Source organism: Heterodontus francisci, chromosome 1 (genome assembly GCF_036365525.1).
Source record: "Heterodontus francisci isolate sHetFra1 chromosome 1, sHetFra1.hap1, whole genome shotgun sequence".
NCBI classification, from domain to species: domain Eukaryota; kingdom Metazoa; phylum Chordata; class Chondrichthyes; order Heterodontiformes; family Heterodontidae; genus Heterodontus; species Heterodontus francisci.
In genome coordinates this window covers 84,765,902-84,787,199 of record NC_090371.1, presented here as the reverse complement: position 1 = coordinate 84,787,199, position 21,298 = coordinate 84,765,902, and positions in this window count along the sequence as shown.

Sequence of the window (21,298 nt, the reverse complement as noted above, 5' to 3'; positions counted from 1 at the left end):
GTGGATAAAGGTGGATGTATTGTACTTGGATTTCCAGAAAGCATTTGATAAGATGCCACATCAAAGGTTATTGCAGAAAATAAAAGCTCATGGTATAGGGGGTAACATATTGGCAGGGATAGAAAATTGGCTAGCTAACAGGAAACAGAAAATAGGCATAAATGGGTCATTTTCTGGTTGGCAAGATGTAACGAGTGCTGGGGCCTCAACTTTTTACAATTTATATAAATGACTTAGATGAAAGGACCAAATGTATGGTTGCTAAATTTGCTGATGACACAAAGATAGGTAGGAAAGTAACTTGTGAAGAGGACATAAGGGGGCTACAAAGGCTATCGATCAGTTAACTAATTGTGCAAAGACCTGGCAAATGGAGTATAATGTGAGAAAGTGTCCACTTTGGCAGGAAGAATTTAAAAAAAGCATATTATCTGAATGGTGAGCGTTTGCAGAGCTCTGAGATGCCCCCCTTGCCACAGATCATGATGTCGAGGGCTTCTTAATATCCAGCCCCCAATGTCCGTGGTAAAACATTTTGAGGTCCATGACTGGTAATTTCAGAGATGACAAATTTCCTATTGGCTTCTAATAGACCGGCTTTAAAAAAAATCGCAGCTGACAGGTGCTGAGAGTGGGAACAGCGGTTTCTGATCTTTAGGCAGTTTGTGTTTTTCTGGTAGGGTCCGATTATTTGTTTAAATGTCCGCCGGAAAATCATGAAGCTGTCCAAAGTTTGGAAACCGCTGTTCCCGCTCTCAGCAATGGTCAGAGAGATGAGGGGGGTGGTGGCGAACAGAGAGAGAGATGGGGGACAGAGACAGAGATGGGGGTGGGGGGAACAGAGAGAGAGAGAAGGGGGCGGTACAGAAAGAGAGAGAGTGGGAACCGAGAGGTGGGACAGAGAGAGAGAGAGAGAGGAACAGGAGGTGGGGAGAGACAGGGGGGCAGAGAAAGAGAGAGCAAGAGATACAGAGAGATACAGAGAGAGGGACAGAGTGTAAGGGGGAGACAGAGAGAAAGGGGAGGACAGACAGAGAGAGGGGTAGACAGACAGCGAGATAGACAGAGAGAAGGGCAGAGAGAGTGAGAGGGGACAGAGAGAGAGGGGGCAGAGAGAGAGAGAGAGGGGGGATAGAGAGAGGGGGCAGAGAGATAGAGAGACAGGGAGGGGACAGAGAGTAAAGGGGGAGACAGAGAGATGAGGGGCAGAGACAGAGAGCGAGAGGGGGGACAGAGAAAGAGAGAGAGCGAGGGGGCAGAGAGAGGGGACAGAGAGATAGATAGTCAGAGAGGGGACAGAGAGTAAGGGGGGGAGACAGAGAGAGAGAGACAGAGGGGAACAGAGAGAAAGAGAAAGAGAGCGAGAGAGAGGACAGAGAGTGAGGGGGAGAGAGAGAGGAAAAGAGAGAGAGAAGAGGCAGAGAGGGAGACAGGGTAACAGAGACAGAGGGGGCACAGAGAGAAAGAGGGAGAGAGGGGAAAGAGAGAGAGAAAGGTGACAGAGAGAGTGGGAGGCATAACAGAGACGGGGGGGACATCACAGAGCAGGGGGGGAGCAACACAGGGGAGGGGGACAACACAGAAAGGGGGTACAACATTGAGGAGGGAATCACAGAGAGAGAGGGGGTGAAGGACAGACAGAGAGAGAGAGAAGAAGGAGATAGAGCAAATAAGATCACTCCTGACAGATGGACATCTATCTGGAATACTCTGCATCGCTAAAAGTGTGTGGACAGACATTGATTACTTCTGCAAGCAAAAAAAGTGGCAGGTATCTAACTAAATCAGTGATGAGAAAGTAATTCAATACATTCGTCTTCTCATTTAGAATTAGAATTAGAATTAGAATTAGAATATTACAGCGCAGTACAGGCCCTTCGGCCCTCGATGTTGCGCCGATCATCTGACCTACACTATTCCATTTACATCCATATGTCTATCCAATGACCACTTAAATGCCCTTAAAGTTGGCGAGTCTACTACTGTTGCAGGCAGGGCGTTCCACGCCCCTACTACTCTCTGCGTAAAGAAACTACCTCTGACATCTGTCCTATATCTTTCACCCCTCAACTTAAAGCTATGTCCCCTCGTGTTTGCCATCCTCATCCGAGGAAAAAGACTCTCACTATCCACCCTATCTAACCCTCTGATTATCTTGTATTTAAAGTGTCTTCACAAAATTGCACATTTGTTGTTTTGATTAATAGTCAGATAAATTTAAATGTCTTTTTCTTACATAAGACAAACATTGTAATGTGCCAGCCCCCTCCCCACCCCCCCGCCATGCAAACAGGTTGGACACCCCTGCTCCAAGGCTTTAATCTTATGCTTTAAAAACCTAGCAGCTAGGTTATTTTAAAACGCAAGTTTAAAGGCTTGTATTATGTAAACACATTTTAAAATGGCAGAAGTCACTTAGGGAATGTCTCGATTTCTACGCTCTGGCATGCATTATTTTTACTTGGGATTCAGGCTCAGTGCCATGTTGAAAGTTGCTGGACTTTTACTTCCATGTATGTCACAATTATGCTGCTATCCATTTGGAAATACATTATTCCAGAACTTGTATTGAGGATAAAACAGGCAAGAAAATCCAAGGAATCTCCAGAAGTCAGTACTGTAAGTTCCTTGTGAATATAAGAGTAGTGTGTAATGGGGCTGAGTGATATTGGCAAAAGACAATATCTTATTATAATGAGCCACCACACGTTAGATCGCAGCAGCATGGTGACGCACAGCCCGCACCTGTGGGCCGCCATTTTTTTATGCCCGCAATCCAGCCCAATGTGCCCCAGCATGCAGGAATATGGGTTCCTTCTATATTACACTAAAATCCAAATGTTAGCTGCAGTGCTTCAGAATGGCATTTGAATGGATGCCAGGTTGATGGAGAGAAAACTTGGCTGGGAGGCTTAACCAGGCCTATCTGATAATCAGCTAAGAGTAGCACAAGTCGTGTTCTGGAGATGTTCCTCAGCCCTGCCACACGTGGAACTTCTTATTAACAAATGGAGAAAACTGAAATAAAATACATGGATCTGTACAGTTCCATGGCTATATATATGATGACACTAAATGTGGATTGGTAGCGTTCCTTGTTCAGGCGTTATGGATGCAGTTTGGTGTCCAAGAATCTGTCTGTGTTGCCACGCACACTTTTGGGGCTGAATTTTACCGGGCCCCCGATGTCGGGCTTCATGATGGGGGTGGGGGATGAAAGATTGTTCCAGCAGAGGCCCACCCTGGCCTGATCCTTCCGGTGGTGGTGAGGCTCTGTAGCTGGAGATGGGACCTGAATTTCAATATGTAAATCAATAAATGAATAAATTTAAATACACTCACCTCCAATATTCCAGGCCCGCCGTGAGCCTCAGTGTGGCAGCCGGCACTCCCGCACCTTCACTTCCCCGTCTGGGGAGGGGGGAGAATTAAGATTTTCAGTGTGGGGGTTGAGGGGGTAGGGGTGGAATCGGGGTCGAATAAACGTAATGACTGTAGGGAATGGCGGGAAGGGGTTAACTTTAAACTTTATACAGTCTGGGGTGGGAAGGTCAGATTTCAATGGTAAGTGTTTTTGGGGGGGGGGGGAAAGGGGCAGAAAAGGCATCATCACCCTCATTTACAAGCAGAAGGGGGAGAGGGCAGAAATCAGAAATTGGCGGCCCATCTCACTGCTTAATGTTGATTACAAGATTCTGTCCAAAGTCATAGCCAGTCGAGTCAAGTCTGCTCTGGAGTTGGTGATTCACCCCGATCAGACCTGTACTGTACCCGGCAGGAAGATCTCTGATAGTCTCGCGCTACTCAGGGATACGATCATTTACGTACGGGATAGGAGGGTGGACACCTGCCTCATCAGCCTGGATCAGGAGAAGGCTTTTGACAGGATATCGCACACCTACATGATGGACGTGCTTTCCAAAATGGGGTTTGGGGAGGGAATCTGCAATTGGATCCAACTGCTCTGCACAAACATCAGTAACACAGTCTCAATCAATGGGTGGGAATAGGAAAGTTTCCCGATCAAATCTGGAGTCAGACAGGGCTGCCCTCTCTCCCCGGTCTTGTTTGTTTGCTGTATTGAACCCTTTGCTGAGTCTATTAGGAAGGATGCAAGCATAAGAGGGGTGACAATCCCAGGCAGCGGAGGCACTCAGGTTAAAACCTCCCTGTACATGGATGACGTCGCCGTCTTCTGCTCGGACCCGCTGTCCGTGCGCAGACTGATGAGCATCTACGACCAGTTCGAACTGGCCTTGGGAGCCAAAGTTAACCACGGCAAGAGCGAGGCCATGTTCTTTGGGAACTGGGCTGACCGATCCTTTGTCCCCTTCACCGTCAGGTCAGATTACCTGAAGGTGCTGGGGATATGGTTTGGAAGGGCTGGGGCGTGCACCAAAACCTGGGAGGAGCGAGTAGCCAAGGTACGACAAAAGTTGGGCATGTGGGGGCAGCGATCTCTCTCCATTGTGGGTAAGAACCTGGTCATCAGGTGCGAGGCGCTCACGTTGTTGCTCTATGTGGCGCAGGTCTGGCCCATACCCCACTCCTGCGCTGTGGCAGTCACCCGAGCCATTTTCCGCTTCATCTGGGGATCTAAAATGGACCGGGTCCGGAGGGACACGATGTTCAAATCTCTGGACAAGGGCAGGAAAAATGTACCCAACGTGGCCCTCATCCTGATGACCACCTTCGTGTGCGGCTGCATCAGGCTGTGTGTAAATCTCCAGTACGCAAACTCCAAGTGTCACTACGTGCTGAGGTTCTATCTGTCCCCGGTGTTGCGAAGGATGGGCCTGGTCACATTGCCGCGGAACGCTCCATGCAGTTGGGCCGTGCCGTACCACCTATCCTTCGTGGAGCAGTTTCTGCGGGAAAACACCTTTGACCACCGGTCCATCAGGCAGTGGTCTGCACGGAATGTCCTCAAGGCCCTACGGGAAAAGGAGACGGTGGATCCTGTCGGATGGTTCCCCGAGCAGACCGTCAAAGTCATTTGGCGGAATGCCTCATCACCAGAACTTTCAAACAAGCACCAAGACGTAGCTTGGCTGGTGATGAGAAGGGCCCTCCCCGTCAGATCCTTCATGCACACCCGAAGTCTCGCCCCCTCCGCACAGTGCCCCCGCGTTGGCTGTGGTGGGGAAGAGACGGTCGCACACCTCCTCCTGGAATGTGCCTTTGCAAAGCAGGTGTGGAAAGAGATGCAGTGGTTTTTGTCGAGGTTCATCCCAAGCAGCTCTGTAACACAGGAGTCTGTGCTCTACGGCTGTTCCCAGGGACGCACACCGAGACAAACATCAACTGCTGCTGGAGGACTATCAATTCGGTGAAAGACGCCCTTTGGTCTGCCCGAAACTTGCTGGTCTTCCAGCGCAAAGAGTTGTCCACCACCGAATGTTGCAGACTGGCACATACCAAGGTCCAGGACTATGTGCTGAGGGACGCACTAAAGCTTGGGGCAGCCGCAGCAAAGACTCAATGGGGAAAGAACACAGTGTAAGGTCCCCCCATCAAGCTGAACTGAGGGGCTGGATCCATGGGAAACCCCTCGAACTGTATCGTTAATATTCTCAATTGCTGTAAATGTAAAACTGTAATTGACATGACAATTGTGAAACGGAAGGGTTGGGAAGAAACCCATGACAGTATTGAAGGAAACTGATCTCCCATGCAATGTTTGTATTTTTTGGTGCTGTTTTGAAACTGTTTGGCAATGTAATTTTTACAGATTTTTATGAATAAAGTATATTTTGGGAAAAAAAAAGAAAGGGGCATTAGGATTTTATTTCACACATTTCTGTGGGGGGGCGTGGGGGTGGTATCTTTAAAAAATTAAATTTGCTGGCAAGACTGTCTGCCATTTAAAAATGGCACCAGCACCTGCGCACAGGCAGCTGGCGCCATTGCCGACGTCAGTCAGCAACCCACCCCACACACCGCCATGTGATGGCAGGCCACACCGGCTATTTAAAAGAGCCCTGCATGGGAGATCGCAGCAGCTCTGCCACGTGCCAATTTTTCTTGCCCTCCGCTGAGAACAACAGTGGGCTCTTAATATCCAGCCCTTGGGGTGAGTCACACTGGACACCATATTGGCTTGCCTGATCTCTCCCATGTTCAGTCATTTGCTATTTTCCAGGTCAGATTCAGCTCACAAAGGACTCGCACCACCTGCTCCAGACCCAATGCGGCTCTCGTTTAAGAGGTGCAGGCTAGCTTTAGGCAGTGCAGGCTAGCTTTAACTGTTGATAGCCACTCACTATTGTAAGAAGTTCCATTCCTGTACCCTCTTACTACAGCTCTCGGACTTTCGGAATTACAAGAACAAAATTGCACATGACACAGGGTTTGGCTTAACCATGAATTGTTGTTTTATTGAATCCAATAATATCCCTAATACAGACACCATTAAGGTTAGTCGAAACAGAAATAAAACAAAACTGTCCTCAGTACAATAATATAATAAAAGCAAAATACGGTGGATGCTGGAAATCTGAAATAAAAACAAGAAATGCTGGAACCACTCAGCAGGTCTGGCAGCATCTGTGAAAAGAGAAGCAGAGTTAACGTTTCGGGTCAGTGACCCTTCTTCGGAACTGACAAATATTAAAAATGTCACAGGTTATAAGCAAGTGAGGTAGGGTGGGGCAAGAGATAACAAAGGAGGTGTAGATTGGACCAGGCCACATAGCTGACCAAAAGGTCATGGAGCAAAGGCAAACAATATGTTAATGGTGTGTTGAAAGACAAAGCATTAGCACAGATTAGGTGTTATGCAGCAAGTGCAAACCTGAAAAAAAAACAGTGGGTGAGCAAACTGAACAAACTAAGATGAAATGAAATAAATGCAAAAAGAAAAGAATGTAAAAAATGTAAAAAAAGAATGTAAAAAAAACCAAGAAAAAATAACTAAAAATGAAAGTAAAATGGGGAGCTGTCATGCTCTGAAATTATTGAACTCAATGTTTAGTCCGGCAGGCTGTAGTGTGCCTAATCGGTAGATGAGATCCCTTATACTGGGAAAAGGTCTGACCTTTCCCCCAGAGAGTGGAGTGAACACCAGAATGGTGGTGAATAGTATTGGAGGGCTGTGTATGCCTTTACCTGTACACAGGGTGCACCTGGAGTGCGACCTAGTTTTGGGACCGGTGATCGTAGGGATTGTCCCTTGTTTGCCTGTGGACGGGGTTGACCTGCTGTAAGGTAATGATCTGGCAGGGGGTGAAGGTGGTAGCCCTCCCCCCCCACCAGTAGTGAAAGAAAGACCGCAGGAGGTCAGAGAGACAGGGCTGTGGCAGGAGATGGACCCCTGCAGTTTCCCAGAATGTGCAGTGGATCAGGCCATGAAGAAACCAGCTCCCCCAGAGGAGACTGTATTGGCACTGCAGGCAGATGACCATGAGGTCTGCCAGTCCGCGATTTTCTTTGAAAAGTTAGGAGACCCAGGGAATGAATTAAATCGATTTTCTGAAGCTGAGGCTCAGTGAGCCGACCCAGTATTGTAAGAGTTTAGCACAGGCTGCCCAGTCTGAAAGTGAAGCAGAGGGAGTCCCTGATTGCTACTATTTAAAGAATAAGGTGCTGATGAGGAAATGGAGTTCTTCTCACAGACCTGAGAGCAAAGAGTGGACAGTAGTTCACCAGTTAGTAGTGCCGCAGAGGTACCGGAGAGAAATTTAAGAAGGGCCCACGAGACTACAGTGGCTGTACATGCCAGTATACGAAAGACCAAAGCCCACATAAGACAGCAGTTTGACTGGTTAGAACTCCACAAAGATGTGGTGGATTACTGCAGGATTTGCCACATGTGTCAGGTTGAGGGGAAACCCCAACCTACAGTGAAACCTGCACCCCTTAGTCCTGTGTTAGAAAGACCCTCAGCAGAGGGCCAGTGAACTGTAAGGGACTCCTGCCGAGAACAAAAAGGGACAGGCAGGCACAAGGCTGGCAAAAGATTAGACAGGGAAGAGGAAAAAGTGACTAAGAGGGCTGGTTAAAGGAAGTCCGGGAAGTATCCTGGATGAAAACCCCTACTGTCCGGTCAGTCAACACCAATAAATTTGAAAAGCTAGACCCCACATTCTCCTACGCAAATGCAAACACTAGGAGTATCCCACCCGAGTTACTAACACCATTTACAGGAACCTGCAGAGACAAAGAAAGACCTCTGGGTGGGAGAGAAAACATGAGGATGATGCCTCACTTAATCGACGTGCCATAGGGGAGTGCAGTAGAGTTTGCACAAATATTTGCAGGCAGGAGTATCCTCAGGGACAAAGGGAAGATTAACAAAGAATCCTCTCCCACAGTCAGAAAAAAAGCAACCACCCATCCTCTGAAGTCAAAAGCCTTTGCATGACTCAGCAAAGCATTGAAAGAGAGTTCAGGATAGATCTGCCCACTACTGACTCTTTAAAAAAAATTACCTCAGCAGGAACAAAGACCCTAGGCAGCCATGGAAATGGGCAAACAGAAGAGAAACATCCCCAAAAAAAGAACCACATGTTTATTGCGATGCCAAAAAAGGGGCAATTAAAGCAGCACAGGCACCAAGAGAAGAAAGGCTATAATAAGTTTTAGGATTTATGAATGACAGAAATGCATGTTTTTTCTGTATTTTGCATTTTTCTCGCCCCTTTTAATGAAATGCACTTTTTCTCATTCCCCTGGGTGTGGAGGTGTCATGCTAGGCTCCTACCTGTCAAGAATAAAGCACATTAATGTTGTCATGAACAGTGATTTTAAACTGCTGTTGGTGAAAAAAGAACTTGCTTTAAAAAACAATTGCAGACTTTGGCTGGAGAGAGACATTAGCATATCAACAGTACTTCAAAAGGACAAAGGCGCCATTCCCTGCTCCAATGTAATCCACAATGGACTTTTGATTACCAGACATTGAAGGTAGAATGGCTAGCATTCCAGGTTAACTGCGAAGATGGCCAAATACACAAACAGACATGGTCAGACCAGTTTAATCACATGACTAACTGACTGTTGGAGCTTTTTCAATTTGAACTTCCAACAGGTAATTTAAACTCAGAAAGCTGTTAGCTCCTGGACTAGAAACGATCTCTCTCCTGTCTGCTCTCATGTTGCTCTCACCAACTTTGGAAACCATTGAAGACATATGAACCTCAAGAGAGAAAATTCTCCTACAGTGAACAAGATTTACGAAGAATACTGGACCCCAACGAAAAGCAAGACTATCTGCAATCAAGGACCCTACAGCCAGCTCAAAGCACAGTAAAAAAAAAACTTCTTCAGAGATTGCCTCAAATCTCTCCATTTTATTTTTCTTCTCTTTTCTGTCTCTGTTTGCATGTGTGTATCGCATGTGCATGCGAGCGTGGGCATGTCGTATATCCATGGGCGCTAACCAAATTAGAGTTTAACTAAGTGTAACAAATTTCACTTTTCTTCTTTAAACCTAAGAAAACCTAGTGTGCTCATTTCTTTGCCTTATAATTGGAAAGCTGTGAGCAAGGATTCAAAATGGGGGAGCTGAAAGGGAACCCTATACCTCTTTCTCACCTGGTCATAGCATATTGTTCATGCTGTGCTGTGTCCAGCAGGTAAACATCCTTAGTTTCATGCGTAGCCCAGACGAATATGATTAATTCATACAGGGTGCAACACCAGTACTTTCGTGGCAGAAGTAACCCAGACGAATCTGCAGACTAATATTATAACTCATATTGGGTGCAATAATAGTCCTTCCGTGGAAGAAATGACCCAGACAAGATCTTCAAACTATCATGTTATTTAAAACAAAACTTCTTGCTGTTTGAGGCAATACAGTACCCCACCTGGCTCTGAAGTTGTTGGAAGGTGTGAACGTATCATCTCTCTCCTCGAGAGGGATCAATCACAGTTACAATGGCCAGACATGGGTTCGAATCCCATCAAGGCAGATGGTGAAATTTGAATTCAATTAGTGGTGATCATGAAACCATTGCCGATTGTTGTAAAAACCCATCTGGTTCACTAATGTCCTTTAGGGAAGGAAATCTGCCACCCTTAACTTGTCTGACCTACATGTGTCTGCAGATCCACAGCAATGTGGTTGACTCTTTAATGCCCTCTGAGATGGTGTAGCAAGCCACTCAGTTTAAGGGCAATTAGGGATGGGCAACAAATGCAGGCAGAGCCAGCGACGCCCTCATCCCTTCAACGAATAAAAAGAAAGTTCCAGTACTATTGTCTATGATGCTGGCCTTAATTATCATATCGATGGCATGTCCCTTGTACCATTGTGCAGGGTAATCAGTCTCTTAATTGCATTAGCCAATGGTAGGTGATGGCTTTTCCTTTGGTACCATTGTTCCATTGAAAGCACTCAGTCAATGTTTGAATTAATGTCTTAATGGCAAAGGGATCAAAGGATATGAGGAAAAAGTGGGAACAGGGTACTGAATTAAATGATCAGCCATGATCTTTTCTGAATTTCGGAGCAGGCCTGAAGGATCGAATGGCCTACTCCTGCTCCTATTTTCTACGTTTCTATGAATTCCTTTTGATGAGCCACTGTCTTTTCTGAATGTTCAAATTAACCCTTTTCTGCCCAGCCTGTGCTGCTGACTGCAGCTTGGCTTTTTGTACTGTAATCCAAACATGAGGTCAAAGTATGTCTGTGGATCTGAATTTTATAGTCCATAAATTTTCCCAGTTGGAGGGGTTTCCGATCCTACATTATGTTGCCCCCCTGCTCGGGCGTCCAAACAATCTACAGCACAGTTAGAGCTGGCTGGATTCTGCAATCATGTAAAACAGCAGGCAGGACGAAGTTTTCATGCTGCCTACATTGCAGTCAACGAACACTGATTAATCACCTTCGTGTCATTCTGGCACACAAATGCCATATTATGCTGCTGCAGTTTATAAATGTACTGCTTCACCGAGCTTTGCAGTGGTAGCAGTTGTTCAGTTCTATGCTGTAGAGATTTTTCTGCCAAGTGGCCATTTGCAACTTGAGTGTCAGACATTAACATGAAAAGCAATGCAGACAAGATCCTGACCCCAAATGAGCCCCAGGGTAATTTGAACACATCATCTGCACTTAAATCATTTGCCAATCTTTGTCAAAACTACCTTTATTTTTCATTGCATTATTTTTATGCACTATGGAATATTTTTGTTACGTTGCTGGATTTATTTTTGGTGGAGGTGTCTCAACAGTAAATGAGCTGCCTTTTGCTGTACTTATTTTTATTATTTGCAGGTAATTCCATCGACAGTAAATTTTAACAGCTGATTTGAATCCACATTAAAAAAAAGAGCTAGTCTATTAGCTTAACGACCCAGAAGTAAGCCCCTTGACTTTTACGAACGAGTCTGGCACTATTTATCCCTATGGAGAGCAGAGAAAAATGGTAAAGAACTTCAGTGCATTTTTAGAGTGTCTCTGATTTGTTTGAGATAAAGCTATTGAAATGGTGAGAATTATTACTGGGCTTACATAAGAATGTATTTTTGAGCTGTTAGGTTACATTTTATCACTTATCTTTTATTTATGGGATCTCACAATGTTTTCTCCTCAATTCCTGAAGGCACTGATTCTTAAAAGGATGCCAGTACCTCCAGCACCTCATTACCCTTTATGGAAAGTGAGTATCTGTGGGCTATTCAACTGTTATGAGCATCACTATACAACCATTGCTGTCCTTTGTAATAGAGAATTCCATATTCTAACCACTATCTGTGCAAAGGACTTAAATTCCTATGTATCTTTGGAACCAAGTGACAGGATGTGCCGCGTAACAATAATCCCTCTTGATCAGTGCAATATTTGATTCCCAAAAAGAGCTTGGAACATTAAATCGAAAGTTTTTTCACTATAATGGCTTTCCGTTATTGAAAAGATACCATTGTGAAAGACCAAGACAGAAATGTGTATTGTAAAGAGTAAAAGCAAGAATTGTTAAATCAGGAAGTAGTGATTAGGTGATACCAACCTTTAATATTAAAAACCTACTGATTTTCAATGCTGTGGAAATGACAGACTGATTCACTGCAAATCTAATTTACGTCAATCAGGGTTTGTTTGGAGCGTTTGAAGAGTTACCTTTCAGTCAGGGCAAAATAATACATGTTAGTTCTGCTTGGCGCATACAACACTACACTACAAGGTTCATCTTGCTCTCGTTATGTAGCTACAATTTCCTGAGCAACAACTGCTTAAAGTGAAATGTTTGATACTGAATAATGTTAATCTGATACTTTTATATGGTATGTTGATGGATTTGTGTCTATAATACTTATGTATATTGATAATTATTTGAGCTACCATGACAAAAGAAATGTGGATCAGTTTAAAAAACTTTTGTTCATTCTCTGCAACCAATTGTATCTCCAACATCAATTTACCTTGCAGATTACAAAAATGGAACAAAATGAGTTATAGTAATTTTGAACTGTCCTAAAGATTAAAACAAAGCGGATTTTTCTGTCACAATATAATGATTCCAGTTTACTTTCCCAAGCATTTTGTCCTGGCCTTTGGTTCGGGTGCTCTTCTTGATGTTAGTGTACCTTGATGCTTTACTTACATTGGACTATTCTAAATCTGATCTGGGGATCATTTGGTAAAAATACAAGAACTGCAACATTTGGAATGACCCCAATACATGGGCAGTAACCGTGGGTGGGTTGGAATGGAAAATTGCTGAATCGCTGTTCATTTTTCACCTGCTCAATTTTCTGCCATCATTTTTAGTGAATGATGGAACTGCCAATTGGACATTTCCCCCGCACGCCCCCCACCCCGCCCGCACCTAATAACCCCCATCTTGACCTCAGCAGAAATTTGACAGATCAGCTAAATTTATTATTCCTGGAAAGGACAATGATGCAACTCCAACTAGCAAATGGTACAGGGTGCCACAATAGCGTGGAAAGTACATAATGATGGGGTCCAGACAAAGTCACTGCGAACGTGCAGCTGTAGGATTTAACACTGGACTACTCTTAAAGCAGAAACAGAAGGCAGGAAGTTGAAGAAATGCCTGCAATAAGAAAAAGTAAGAGGAATTATAGAAATATTTTTGAGACTAAATGTAAGCACAGGAGGGATGACATAGTGGGTGTGGATTGCAAGAGGCATGCCAACACAGCAGATAGAAGCATGTGGAAGGAAGAGGAACACAGTGATTGACAACTCTGAAATGTGCAGGATTCCCCTCTAGTACAGGAAAAAGTTTAATGATATCACAAGATAAAGCTTAAACTTTTAAGACTATAAACTCTTAAGCTGTAGCAACAAACTAAAGGGCATAGCCCTGCCAATTAAATGAACTGAGCTGATTTCTTCAGGTGGAACAACTATATCACTGGAGAATCTTGAACTGCGTGCATGTCTTTGAAGAATCATTAGTCACTTTGGTGACTCCGTAAAAGAAATAGTACAAGGGACTGGATTCTTTTTTTCAGAGAAGAGTTCCAGTAACACAGGATGTCTGACCCATTTGACTGCCCCAATCTTGATCCATTTTACTGGATCGAGGGTCATTGAATCTGTATGATAGAGTCTCAATGAAGTTCCCACCATTGAGAAGGAGCCTGCTAATGTATGGCTGCAAAGCACCAGTGATGCGGCCACAGCAATAGAAGAGACATTGAAAAGTGAAGAAAAATATCCAAAATTTGGGAAATCAGCAACTTGTAGGCCTTGGACAAAGAGGTACGAAAGGGCCAGATTGAAGGGAGAACTGGTGCTACAAGGCCATTTCCTTAAACAGGGGACTAACAGGGCTAATACCACTGCTTCCTGGGGCCTTCCACCTTCCACATGGTGATCCCAGGGATCGTTGGTAACTGGGGTGCCAGGAAAATCTTTCAGAGACATGGTCCACATCATTGCCACTATTTGCACGTGTCAAGTGGGAAAGAGGCGGACGGTGGCAGTCCCAGCAGAGCAGAGGAAGAAAATCCAAGTGAGGGTGATGAGGCAACAGTGAGCCTCACCACCCAATTCGTCCTGATTGTCCACCTCTATCCAACCCCATTTTAGGTGTGATCACAAACAAGAATGCATCACAAGTCATTCTACAACTATCAAATAAACCAGTCCATGCCTGTAAGTGAAATCAGCTTTCATTCAGGAAAGAATTACACAGAATTCATGGAAATGATAAACTACAAGAAGAGGAACAGCATACTATTGTTCACTGACTTGGCAGGGGCAAGAGGCAACAAATACTGGTTTGATACTCAGCTGAGATGATAGGCGAGGGACAAATGCTGGGAGTAGATTAATTTACCTGTGTTCAGTTTTGGTCTTATTTAAAAAAAGGATATAAATGCATTAGAGGCAGTTCAGAGATGGTTCACTTGACTGATACCAGGGATGGGGTGGGGTGGGGGGGTAGGTTATCTTATGAAGAAAGGTGAGACAGGTTGGATCTGTATCCATTGGAATTTAGCAGAATGAGAGGTGATCTTATTGAAACATATAGGATCCTGAGGGGACTTGACAGGTTGGATGCTGACAGGATGTTTCCCCTTGTGGGAGGGACTAGAACTAGGGGACACAGTTTAAAAATAGGGGTCGCCTATTTAAGGCGGAGATGAGGAGAAATTTTTCCTCTGAGGGTTGTGAGTCTTTGGAACCCAGAAAGTGGTGGAGGCAGGGTCATTGAATATTTTTAAGGCAGAGGTAGAGAAATTCTTGACTAACAAGGGAGTCAAAGGCAATCGGGGGTAGGTAGGAAAGTGGAGTTGAGGTCACAATCAGATCAGCCATGATCTTATTAAATAGCGGAGCAGGCTCAAATGAGCCAAATGACCTACTTCTGCTCCTAATTCATATGTTCCAATGCATGTTTATTGTGTGTATTGGTCTTGTATGTGCCTTCACTTATATTTTTCGTATCTTTTTTGAAGGTGGATTGATGGGTACTCAATTTAGACGAGGCTACACATTTATTTTAACATAGCTGGCGGGCAACCATAAAGGCGGGGCTAAAGCGTGGCGAGTCTAAGAGACTTAACAGTTGGCAGGAAAAAAGACAGAAGCGCAAGGAGAGACCCAACTGTGTAACAGCCCTGACAACCAATTTTATCTGCAGCACCTGTGGAAGACTCTGTCACTCTAGAATTGGCCTTTATAGCCACTCCAGGCACTGCTGCACAAACTATTGACCACCTCCAGGCGCTTACCCATTGTCTCTCGAGACAAGGAGGCCAAAGAAGAAGAAGAAGAATTTAAACGAGGCTAATTGCAAAGCAACACGTTTATTTTAACATGAGTGAAAAGAAAACAATTTTCAGTGACATTCAATCTAATTCCTGTCATTCCTCATAACGTCAAAAAATAACAAATTATGCAAATCTGGCCTTGTTACAGGCCCATGTTTACTTTTACCATTCAATATTTTCTGACTAGCTCTGTTTAGGTAAAAGCATATTCTCCTCCCCTCTAATTGTCTTCACTCCAAATTTCTGCAGACTGCCCTCATTTTTCACCTAGACAGAAAGCCAAAAAGTTGACTTATGACCCTTGTCCAGCTGTCTTGTCAGAAATTGGCCAGTTGAGCTACCAGTCAAACCTGCTACTGCCCTCCTCCATGTGGTTTCCTCAATGGCTAACCCCTGCTGAGCTTCAATGATTGAAGCCTTTCCAATGTACTATTTGTGAATGTTATTAGAATATATTGACGGAGACCATAAATACAGTGATGCACCTGAAGATTGAAACAAAGCAAATGTAATCCCAGTAGTAAAATTAAATATGTTCTTTTGGAATGTGCTTATAATTTTTTTCAAGAAATAACACACATCCTCACTAGAGGAATGCTTAACCCCACAAGACTAGTCAGCACAGATTTAAAAGCAATAACTCATGTCTCATAAATCTACAGGAATTCATCCAGGAGAAAACTAAATTAATAGTTAAGGGCTGTTCAGAGAATTTAATTTGTTTTGGATTGTTTAAGAATGTAGTTGATAAACTTCTACATATGACACAAAAAAAATTAAAGTTTGTGGAATTAAAGCAGATTAATGAGCTTCATTGACAAATCAGCTTATAGATTGAAAGTAAAATTCCACTGATCGACTTGTTGGAATGAATGGAAAAGGTTTTGGCTAGAGGGCAAATGGAGTTCTGCAGAGTCCTTTCCTGATTCCAACAAGAAAAACTTATATTTATATAGCACCTTTAACATAATGAAACATCCCAAGTGCTACACAGGAGCATTATACAACAAAATATGACACCGAGCCAGATAATGGACTGAATTTTCTCGGTGATGATAAAGTCCCACTGCTCGGGCCAAAAGCAAGAGCAGACCGTACTTCGACGGTGGGCAGGATCCTGGGATGGCAAATTGCCAGCGCGGTCAATTCAGAAGCCGCCGCCAGGACTCCTCAGAGCTGCTAGAGGTGGCCAGTGCTGAGCAGCATCACCAGGGAGAGGGTGCCTCAATGGCGGGTTTCCATCGAAGAGAGGTGAGTTAGTTTGAGGGAGGCCAGGGCCATGCAGGCAGGCCTTGGTGATCGGAGGAAGGAGTTGTAGTGCTCCAGTGGTGCCATTGCCACAGGGGTGGCCATTGCTCCTGGGGGCCCCTGCGTGGGCCATGAAGTGCCCACCAAGGAGGGCACCCCCAGAACCCACTGGGAGTCTGCCAGAGTTTACCTAATGGTGTCCCCACATGGCTGCGGGCTCTCTTGAACATAGGAAATATGAGCTGGAGTAGGCCATCCAGCTCCTCGAGCCTGCTCCACCATTCACCTCGATCATGGCTGATCTTCTACCTCAATGCCATTTTCCCGCGGTCTACCCATATCCCTTGATATCTTTAATATTTAGAAATCTATCAATCCCTGTCTTGAATATACTCAGTGACTGAGCCTCACAGCCCTCTGGGATAGAGAATTTCAAAGATTCACCACACTCTGAGTGAAGAAATTCCTCCTCATCTCAGTCCGAAATAGCTGACGTTATTCTTATTCTGATACTTGTTCTAGGCACACCCACCCCCCCTCCTCCCATCCAGGGGAAATATCCTTCCTGCATCAACTCTGTCAAGACCTATAAGCATTTTATATGCTTCAAAGAGATCACCTCTCATTCTTCTAAACTCTAGAGATTATAGGGTCAAACTCCTCAACCTCTCATAGGACAATCCCACCATCCCAGGGATAAGTCTGGTGGATTTTCTTTGCACTCCCTCTATGGCAAATATATTCTTCCTTAGGCAAGAAGACCAAAACTGTACACAATACTCCAGGTGCAGTCTCACCAAGGCTCTATACAATTGCTGAAAGACTTCTTTACTCCTGTACTCAAATCCTATTGCAATAAAGGCCAACATACCATTTGCCATCCTAATTTCTTGCTGCATGTTAGCTTTCAGTGACTTACGAAGAAGGACACCCAAGTTCCTTTGGACATCAACACTTCCCAATCCTTCACCACTTAATACTCTGCATTTGTTTTTCTTACCAAAATGGATAACTTCCCCTCCAAGCCACACACCATCCTGACTTGGAGCTATATCGCTGTTCCTTCACTGTCGCTGGGTCAAAATCCTGGAACTTCCTTCCTAACAGCACTCTGGGTGTACCTACCCCACGTAGACTGCAGCAGTTCAAGAAGGCAGCTCACCACCACCTTCTCAAGGGTAATTAGGGATAGGCGTTAAATGCTGGCCTTGCCAGCAACACCCACATCCCTTGAACGAATAAAAAACTTCACATTTTTCCACATTATATTCCATCTGCCATGTTCTTGCCCACTCACGTAACCAGTCTAAATCCCCTGGTAGCCTCTTTGCATTCTCCTCACAATCACATTCCCACCTCGTTTTGTGCATCAACAAACTTGGAAATATTACATTTGCCCACATCCAAATCATTGATATAGATTGTGACTAGCTGGGGCCCAAGCACTGATCCTTGCGGTACCCCACTAGTCACAGCCTGCCAACCTGAGAATGATTCGTTTGTTCCCACTCCCTGCTTTCTGTCTGTTAACCAATTCTCAATCCATGCCAGTATATTACCCAATCTCATTGCTCTAATTTTGCTTACTAACCTCTTGTGTGGGACCTTATTGAAAGCCTTATGAAAATCCAAATACACCACATCCATTGGTTACCCCTTATCTGTTCTGCTAGTTACATCCTCAAAGAACTCCAATAGGTTTGTCAAACATGATTTTCCTTTCATAAATCCATGTTGACTCTGCCCAATCCTATTATTATTTTCCAAGTGTCCAGTTATCACATCTTTTATAATAGATTTTAGCATTTTCCCTACTACTGATGTCAGGCTAACAGGTCTGTAGTTCCCCACTTTCTCATTCCCTCCTTTCTTAAATAACGGGGTTACATTTGTTATCTTCCAATCTGCAGAAACCGTTCCAGAATCTACAGAATTTTGGAAGATGACCACCACCAATGCATCTATAATCTCTGCAGTCAGCTATTCCAAAACACTGAGATGTTGATCATAATAGTTGTATATTCTATCATCAGATCCAGTGGATTTATCAACTTTCAGTCCTATTAATTTCTCCACTACTACTTTTTTACTAATACTAATTTCTTTCAGTTCCTCATTCTCGATAATCCCTTGATTCGCTCATATTGCTGGGAGGTTTTTTGTATCTTCCTCTGTGAAGACATGGGCAAAATGCCCCATGGGTGGGAACTGGCCCTTAATTGGTCACTTAAGTGACTAAGATTAAAATATCCATTGGAAATGAGGGACTCCATTGAATTAATACATCAGGTCTGTCCGATAAGGATCAAAAAGACCTGGTGAAGCTCTGGAATACACTGGGAGATTAACTCTGTATAAAGATTGTCAAGAAAACCCTATATGCCAAATGAGAAATATTAACTTAATCAGTTGGAAACTTACATTAGACTTTTAATGGAAAAGATCCTACAAGCTATCTTTTTTTTAAAACTAGCAGCCAAGATGGCCATTGCAATTTGCATCTGAAATACCAGGAGACTGAACTGGAGACAAAAGTCTAACAAGAAGCCCAGCCAGGAAAATGGCTTGCTCTAAGTGATTGAATTACCTAAAATGGCTTCCTTAGCATGACAGTCAAGGCAATCCTCACATATTGACTTTGAAAGAGCAAACTCCCTCAAAGTGTAAATTGACATCCTGGGTTATGTGGAACCTTGAATTTCATTGGAAGGTTCCAGAAAACATGAAACTGGGAGTTGTTACATAGACAAAGAGACAGGTAGTAGCTGAGTGGGGAGCAGCAGAGAAGGCTGCAGCCTTCCCTTTCTCTCTGTCTCTTTCTCTCTCCCCAGAAAACATCAAGCTTGAAAACCATCTGCAACTGGGGGACCTGCCAAGTCTACAGACTGCTACAGCCAGTGACCAAGGGAAGAGAGCCAACTACAATTCTGCCTTCAGGAAAACCCTGAGCAAAGCAAGTCTGCCAAAGTGCACTTTGACTAGCGAGGACTTCAAGGCTGTTCAAAGAAGCAAGAGAGGAAATAGGGAAGGTCTGACCATCAATTTCCAGTCCTCACTGGATTCAGGTGTGGTGCCGAAGGATTAGAGAACAGCCAACATTGTACCTCTGTTTAAAAAGGAAGTGAGAGATAGACCGAATAATTACAGGCCAGTCAGTCTAACCTCAGTTGTGGACAAATTATTGGAATCTATTCTGAGAGACGGGATAAACTGTTACTTAGAAAGGCACAGATTAATCAATGATAGTCAGCATGGATATGTTAAGAGAAGATCGTGTCTGATCAAATTGATCACATTTTTTGAAGAAATAACAAGGAAGATAGATGAGGATAGTGCAGTTGACGTAGTCTACCTGGATTTTAGCAAGGCATTTGACAAGGTTCCACATGGCAGATTGGTTAAAAAAATAAAATCCCATGGGATCCAGGGAAATGCAGCAAGGTTGATACAAAATTGGCTCAGTGGCAGGAAACAAAGGGTAATTGTTGACGGGTGTTTTTGCAACTGGAGGGCTGTTTCCAGTGGCATTCTGCAGGGCTCAGTATTGGGTCCCCTGCTTTTTGTGGTATATATTAACGATTTGGACGTAAATGTGGGGGCGCATGATCAAGAGGTTTGCAGACGACACAAAGATGAGCCATGTGGTCAATAGTGAGGAGGATAGCTGTAGGTTGCAGCAAGATATTGATGGTCTGGTCAGATGGACAGAAAAGTGGCAAATGGAATTCAACTTGGAGAAGTTTGAGGTGATGCCATTGGGGAGCAGGCAATGGAATACAAAATTAATGGGAAAATACTGAGCGGTGTCGAGGAAGTGACGGACCTTGGAGTGAATGTCCACAGATCCCTGAAGGTATCAGGATGAGTCAATATGGTGGTTAAGAAGGCATATGGAATCCTTTCCTTTATTAGCCGAGGTATAGAATATAAGAGTAGGGAGGTTACGCTGGAACTGTATAAATCATTGGTTAAACCACAATTTGAGTACTGTGTGCAGTTCTGGTCACCTCATTACAGAATGGATGTAATTGCACTAGAGAGGGTATAGGAGTTTTACGAGGATGTTGCTAGGACTGGAAAAATGCAGCTATGAGGAAAGATTGGATAGGCTGGCATTGTTCTCCTTGGAACAGAGAAGGCTGAGAGGAGATTTGATTGAGATGTACAAAATTTTGAGGGGCCTGGACAGAGTTGATTTGAAGGGTCTATTTACCTTAGCTGAGAAGTGAGTGACTACGGCGCATAGATTTAAAGTGATTGGTCGAAGGATTAGAGGGGAGATGAGGAAACGTTTTTTCACCCAGAGGGTGGTGGGCATCTGGAACTCACTGCCTGAAAGGGTATTTGAAGCAGAAACCCTCAACACATTCAAGAGAAGTCTGGATATGCACCTCAAGTGCTGTAATCTGCAGGGCTACAGAACAAATGCTGGAAGGTGGGATTAGAATGGGTGGAACTTTTTTCCGGCTGACACAGTGATGATGGGCCAAGTGGCCTCTTTCTGTGCCTTAAACTTTCTATGATTCTATAATAAAGGTTCAGCCGAGGATTACTGGATCATCCACTTCACAGACTGTGTATTTAAGTTCCACTTATTCTGGACTTTAATCCAGCCACCAAATCTATTTTTCCCGCTGTAATCTATTTGTGTGTGTGTGATTCTCATGTGAACGTGTGCGTGAATGTGTAGGGTATTTTGTCGTTTTTTTAAAAATCGGGATTAGAGTGTTAATTATAAACAAAAGAAAACCTGTCTGATTGGTTCTTTCATGATGACAGTAAACGTAAAAGGTAAAACACTCATGGAAGTAGTAAGCACAACCACTGTTTAAAAAGGAATAAACTCTGTTGCAGT